Raw genomic sequence first — 6,989 nt, 5'->3', positions numbered from 1 at the left:
ATAACATATTGGCCACCGTCTTTCTGTAGAACTCTTGACGAGTGCTTTTCTTGTGAGCATGAAATGTCTTCCTAATGTGCGCTCCAAAGCAGTTTTCTTGTGACTTTCTCACGTCTTCCTAGCGAATCTCTAATGAGCTTATACATTAGACTGCCGGTGCTCGTATTACTCCTATAACAAAATTGGCCACCACGTGTGGTAACATTTTCTCATGTGTCCCAATGGCAGTCAGACCTTATTTAAATATGTTACCTGTGCGTGACTATCTTTGGTGCTATATATATGCAGCCTGTATGCATGTATGTCCAGTGAAGATGCAGCACTTCTTACATGTACATGGGCCCTACATATGCTGCATGTTAGACATTACTCAACGAAAGAAATTTAACAAAAACATTTATTGGGCATATCAATGCTTCCTTAAATGCAGAAGGAGGTTAAATGAAAGGAAAACACAGTATCAGCCTGGTTACGGATGTGATATCTCCCTTTCATTTAATCTCGCTACTTATCACTGAGGAGAGGCTGTTCTTGAGGTGGAGTGTCGTCATCTTGAAGTAAGTGCATGTGTACCCTGCATGGTAGAAAGGACAGATAATTAACAAAACTTGGCAATCAACCACAGAAATACACGCTGTATCACTTGCTGCAGAACGGTCTGGAGACGTTATAGCTAGTTCTGCGAAAAATTTATGTGGTGTCGGTTCACACAAAGTTGAGGAACCACTGTGTGGCCTTTGGGTGCAGCAGTAACTACAGTAAGCAGAAATTGCTCTTGGCTGAACAAATGTGCAACATGGATCAGCTGTGGCGTGTGTACATGTCGTGAACTACTTCAGCTATATCGGTTTCCACTTGACAAAGGACAGCAGTGTCTGTGGATTGCTAGCGTGAATGAGAAATTCTCACTAATTACTTGGCATGGAAATGAGCGTAGGAGTGTTTGTGTATGGGCAACCCAATGCATCTCAGAGACATCCAAGTGCCAGTCGTTATAGAATATTTGCATCAGCTACGGGCACAGTTCTCATACATTCCAAGCCTACTATGTCATGCATGTGTTCGCCTCCTGAATGATGGCATATATCCCATTCAAGAAATACACCACACCATGTCTGGGTTTTTTTATCATTTACACCCGAGCACTGCTTTCAGAGGGAGGGCACAAGTTGAAAAACAAATGCGTAGAAGCATCACAAACAAGCTTGCATAAAAATAATTTAATAAATAAGCATGGTGGTTGCTATGCCACGTCATTAGAGAGTATTACTCTTTGTCATGCAATCATAATGAGTGTCGACTGACACACGTCCCATTTTTGGCTGTGGTATTCTTCACTGATTTTGTTGTATCAGTCGGTTGCCATAGGCGAACGAAACAGATAAACAAGCTAAATCCAGTGCACAGCTTGTCGTGTCAATGCATGGTCAAATAAGACGAGCACACTGGTCCTTTGAGTGAATTATGGTGCTCTCCTAGGCGCATGCTGAGGCACCGGCTAGTCAGCGTGCCCGATGTACATTGGACCAAATATGCACGTAATCAAAAGAGTAGCCTACATTAACCCTGAAAGATACGAGACAAATTTTCGGTATTTTTAACTAAGCAAGCCTCCAATGCCTGGGTGCCTTTGTCAATTCACTTGTGGACTGCAATGCACGTATATTTTCAGCAAAAATAAATTAGGCAGCATATGCACAACAGTCATGTTGTATGGTCTCCCTTCCCTCGCTGCGCAAATTTTGTCCTGAAAAGTTACATGAACTGATTGAATTGAAAATTGAATCGAGAAATGCAAGGAGGCAAGCGAGGCTTGCTTGGTTAAAGGTAGCACCAAATTTGTCCAGTGCGTGTCAGAGGCACTGTGCTGTATTCCTTTCACATGTGGTCAAATGTACATAGCGCAGACTGGCTGGTGCCTAAATATGTACCTGTGAGATCACCATATTTCATTCAAAAGACCAGTATGCTCGTCCGACTTGGCCACACATATCTAGGTTAGGATTGTTTATCTGTTTTCATCCATGGCTGAAAATTGGCAAGAGAAATCAGTCAGGCGCACCACATAAATAACAATAAGTGTGAGCCAGCCCCCATTATCAATGCATGAAGAAAGGCATCCTTTGTAGATTACAAGGGATAGAAATTAGTCTGTGCCTATTTACTTCTTTTTATGCAGACACCATTTACCATGATTTTATGCCTTTGAATTATAACTTCTGACATCGCTCTCAAATTAACTGGTGCACAACACAGGTGCACATCCAGTGCTACTTTTGTTAGTCCTTCCAACAACTTAAACAGTCAGTTGTCAGCCAAAGTCATGTTGCATAGTCTCCCTTCTCTCACTGTGTAAATTTTGTCCTGAAATGTTACATGAACTGATTGGTAAATTCAAATGGACACTACAAGTTTCGCCGAGTGGACACAGCTGGTTCTCAGAAATGCACAAAAACAGTGATGGGTATCTGTTGGCATCCTATAGTGTGTGCAAACTACCTGTGACATTGCTGCAGTAAACACACTCACAACTGCTACAATGCCTACCAGCATGAATAAGAGCAGCATGCAAAGAAAAGAATACGAAGAAAGTGAGAGAAAAAATAGAAAGCTTACCAGAAAACACCTCACTACTTAAGTAACTGCAGCACAATGAATACTGGCCTTCCTATTTCATTTCAAGAAATTCTAGTTCATCAAATGTGTATTTGCCAGTGACAGTTATTCTGAGAACAAGACAGACATGATTGTAAATATCAATGTTAAACAATGGTAGGCACACTGCGTGCTTAGACCTGTGACATATATGGCACACTACACTTCGAATTCTTACATGGACAAAAACAGCACATGTGTGTATCATAAGCAGAAAGGAAAACAGGGAAATATGGGCTACAGCATAAGAAACAGTTCCAAACAAATAAAACCAAGATAAAAAGAAACATGCTGTGTAATAGGCAAAAATAAAATGGACTTGCAGCCAAGCAATTGATGCGAGAAAAATACTAAACGTCAGGACATGCGACGTGTAGTTTTAACAGAACAAGATAATGTGTGCATAATATCTACAAACACAAATAAGCAGCAAGTGGAATGATGTCGCAGAAATATTTAGCCTATTTAGCAAGATGCATTAAGTAATATGTCGATACACTTATCCACTAATGATACCGAGATCCTACTTTTGTGAATACGTACACTTAAAGCATACCTGACATATCCATCCAGATTACACGCCGTGTTGCTGCAGCCATGGCCACGGGTTATGTTGACACTGTTGTGGGTCACGGCTTCACCACTACAAAGAGAATTTTGTGTTAACTTATAGCTGTGGCACAGTAAGACTATCACATAGTGAACACATGCAAGGAGCATGTAAAAACAGTCATGAAAACAATGCCTGCACTGGTGCAGGGTGGCAACAGAGCACAAAGTCAAAGTTACTGATGAATGTCACGATAACAGGGACCCCTTCAACAAGGCAAAATTTCACACGCAGGAGCAGCAGCGCATTACATGAATGTTTGTTTACATAACGATTCTAGAGTTTCTTTCATAACTTTAAGTAACTATCCCTTGTAATGTTTACTTCCGTCGAAGTTACGGCAACACCCCTTCAAAACAAACCTGTACTAGCAGCACGCTGTGATTGCTTACATTTTTTTCCCCAATACTGCTCGTAAATCGAAAACCTTGTAAGCAGAGATTATCTACAACGTCGAATCATTTATAAGCGAGGCAACGTCATAGCAGTAAGAATCGGTCAAGAGGTAGATGAGTCGTTATCATGCGACTTCAGGAGAAAAACGGGAGCTCACGCACAAGGGCGCATGATGAACACGATTATTTCTGAACGTAATCTTTCTCATCAGAAGAAAACGCTTATCAAGATTTTCAATTCTGCATTATGGCAATTAATTCGCGCAACTAAACTCTGACACCCAGCAAGCATCGGCGTAGGTTTCACTGGTGTCGTGTGAGTTCTCTTTCCTACGTTCGCAAGGCACCCTATGCCCACACGAGAAGCACGCACAACACGTGTGTAGTTAGCAAGCACGGTTACTCACCTTTTGAACGGCCCGACGCGGTCGAAAAGCGCCCTCCAAGTTGCCAGTGCTTCGATGCTACTCCCAGCAGACATACCGGTGCATAGTGGACGAGCAGTGGCACGCTAACAACACGCATTATTTCTTCGCGACGTCCACCCAACTTTCCACGACAACCAGAGACAAAGGGAACGCACTCCACAGCATGAACATCGTTGGTCCACATTTCGCTGGCGCGCCACGCACACGGCGAGTTTGCAGCGAGACACAAGCTGTCTGTGGCGCTTATGCGCACGCGAACTAAGTCACATTTGGTTACACCAAACACAAAAACACACGATCTAACAAGCACATCGTTGCAGCTCGCACACCCGACCGACTCGAAAACAGAGCGACAGACTGATTGGATTGGATTGGATAGGAAACGGGACGGTAGGTGGCGCCACGAACAGGTCGGTTGGGGCCAGCCAATGTCTCGGCTAGCGTCATCTGAGGATTTGTGCGGCTGCCTAATTGCGCATAGCTGTTGCAAGACAAAGAGAACCAAAGATAAGTCTATATTGTAAGCTATAGCTTGGCATAGAAAGAAATTCTATAACGCATTTTCAATTTGAATCGCTTCGGCTATCTGCAGCAAGCAAAAGCATGGCCTTCGAGATCTGAAAATGTTAACCCTATAGAAAGCCGTTGCGGTGACGCTATTCGAACGATTTTCACTTCAGTTACCTCTCATAAAAACCGTGAATTACGCATTTCGCTGCTCCCCGTGCTACCTACGCCGTCACTTCAATTTAAATAACTTCCTGCTGTCGTTCACATCAACTATATAGCCTCAGACATCGTTGACGCGATCTCCGAGCGACACATGTGCAGTGTGCGATGTTTTAGTGCCCGTTGCAACAGTGTCAGTCGGAAATCATCAAATCTGCTCGTGTGGCACAGCTTACACCCCTGTCGTCCGTATCTTGCTTTCGTGTTGGCGTGTTTAACGTGCGCGGGTTGCACTCCTGTCGCTCGTGCCTTCTGTGTTGATAGTGCTACCCACGAAGATTCCTCGAAAAACCCACATGTCTCGGCAGCGTGCATTTGTCCTATGTGGTATATGCCAGAAGTGTGCGCTGGCGTACGATGTGCGTGCAACCAAGTACTACAGTGCGTTCCAGCAAATAGACGCTGCCGCTTACGCGCAGTTTCTTTTTCTTTTCTTTTTTTCCCCGTCGTGGTTGCTCAGTGGCTATGGTGATGTTGGGCTGCTGAGCTCGAGGTCACGGGATTGAATCCCGGCTTCGGCGGCCGCATTTCAGTGGGGGCGAAATGCGAAAACACCCGTGTACTTAGATTTAGGTGCACGTTAAGAAGCCCAGGTGGTCGAAATTTCCGGAGTCCTCCACTACGGCGTGCCTCATAATCAGAAAGTGGTTTTGGCACGTAAAACCCCATAATTTTTTACGCGCAGTTTTCCATGTCATGATCATGTCAATCTGCAGAATTGTCGGTTTGCCACTTAGACTAGTAACACATCCGAGTAATCAAACTGCCCAGAACAAGGCATACGCTATAGTTTGGCACTGTTTACCAAATGTGATAACGGGGTAACACAATCTTACAGTGCTCTTTAAAAAGGAAAGAAAATGACGTCGTTGTTTTGTGCCTAGCCCTGATATATCGGAAGCGTTTCCAGAGTACTCGGCGCTCACGCTGTGTTACATCGTTTTCTTCATCTTTGTCTCTTAGACTGATCCCAACGATGAATCAAAACCACTCCCAGCAAAGGCCAAGGGTCCGAGTGTCTTAATTAACTGTATCCTAATTAACGGTACCTTACTTAACATCGTCTTCATTAACACCAATGGTCATGAGTTCGACTCCCACCAATAGTCATGGGTTCGAGTGCTTTCATCAACTATATCTTAATTAGCTGTACATTAATTAGCATCGCCTTCATTAACGACAACGTTCGTGGGAACAACTCCTACACAAGATCATGGGTTCGAGTGTTTTCATTAACAGTATATTAATTAAATATGCCTTAATTAACATAAACTTTACCAACTAAGGCCGTGGGATCGAGTGCCTTAAGTGACTATATTAATTAACAGTACCTTAATTAACATCGCCTTCATTAACAACAAAGGTCATGGGTTCGATTCCCACCCAAGGTACTGGGTGCGAGTGACTTGACTGTTAGATCTTAATTAACAGTGCATTAATTAGCACCATCATCATTAACAAAAGTCGTGGGTTCGAGTGCCTCAAATAACTGTATCTTAGCTGTGCTCAATTAACACCGAAGATCGTGGGTTCGAGTTTCTTAATTGACTATATATTAATTAACATTACCTCAATTAATATCGCCTTCATTAACAACAATGTTCGTGGGTTCGATTCCCACACAAGGTAATGAGTTCGAGTGACTTAATTCCTAGGTCGTAATTAACTGCGCCTTAATTGGCATCGTCATCATTAACAAAGGTCGTGGGTTCGAGTGCCTCAAATGACTGTATCTTAACTACGCCTTAATTAACAGCGCCTGCATTAACACCAAAGGTCGTGGGTACGAGTGTCTTAATTAACGACATAATAATCAGGTGCGCATTAATTAACATATTAATTAACATGCTTCGACTTCCACTAAGGGTGGCACGTGCGTTCGAGTGCATTAATTAACTATATCTTCAATAACTGTCTTAATTAACGGTATCTTAATCAACACCAAAGGTCGTGGGTTCGTTGCCTTAATTACCGCCAAAGGTAGTGGGTTTAACTCCCATGAAAGGTTGAGAGTTTGTAACCTCTTTGTACATCGAGTGCTCAGGCCGACAATGCCGGATTTTCCGGCTCATGAGCCATTTAATGCTATCGCATTACAAAGAATTTTTCACGACTTGGCATCGTACACATTCATACGTGATGTACTTTGACATTAGCAATAACACAAAAAAG

The 6,989-nt window shown here is 43.1% G+C and overlaps 1 long non-coding RNA gene across 1 annotated transcript; it reads right to left on the bottom strand.

Annotated features, from left to right (window-relative positions):
- Nucleotides 1-379: 379 nt before the first annotated feature.
- On the bottom strand, nt 380-4,432 carry LOC139060619 (uncharacterized). The gene is made up of 3 exons (XR_011514972.1): nt 4,068-4,432; nt 3,212-3,298; nt 380-574 (listed from the first exon to the last, which is right to left on the bottom strand). It is a non-coding gene; the product is annotated as an uncharacterized lncRNA (long non-coding RNA).
- Between the last annotated feature and the right edge of the window lie 2,557 nt (nt 4,433-6,989).

This window comes from Dermacentor albipictus, chromosome 5 (genome assembly GCF_038994185.2).
Source record: "Dermacentor albipictus isolate Rhodes 1998 colony chromosome 5, USDA_Dalb.pri_finalv2, whole genome shotgun sequence".
Lineage (NCBI taxonomy): Eukaryota > Metazoa > Arthropoda > Arachnida > Ixodida > Ixodidae > Dermacentor > Dermacentor albipictus.
Note: the sequence above shows the minus strand (reverse complement) of the source record. Positions and strands in the feature narration are given on the sequence as shown.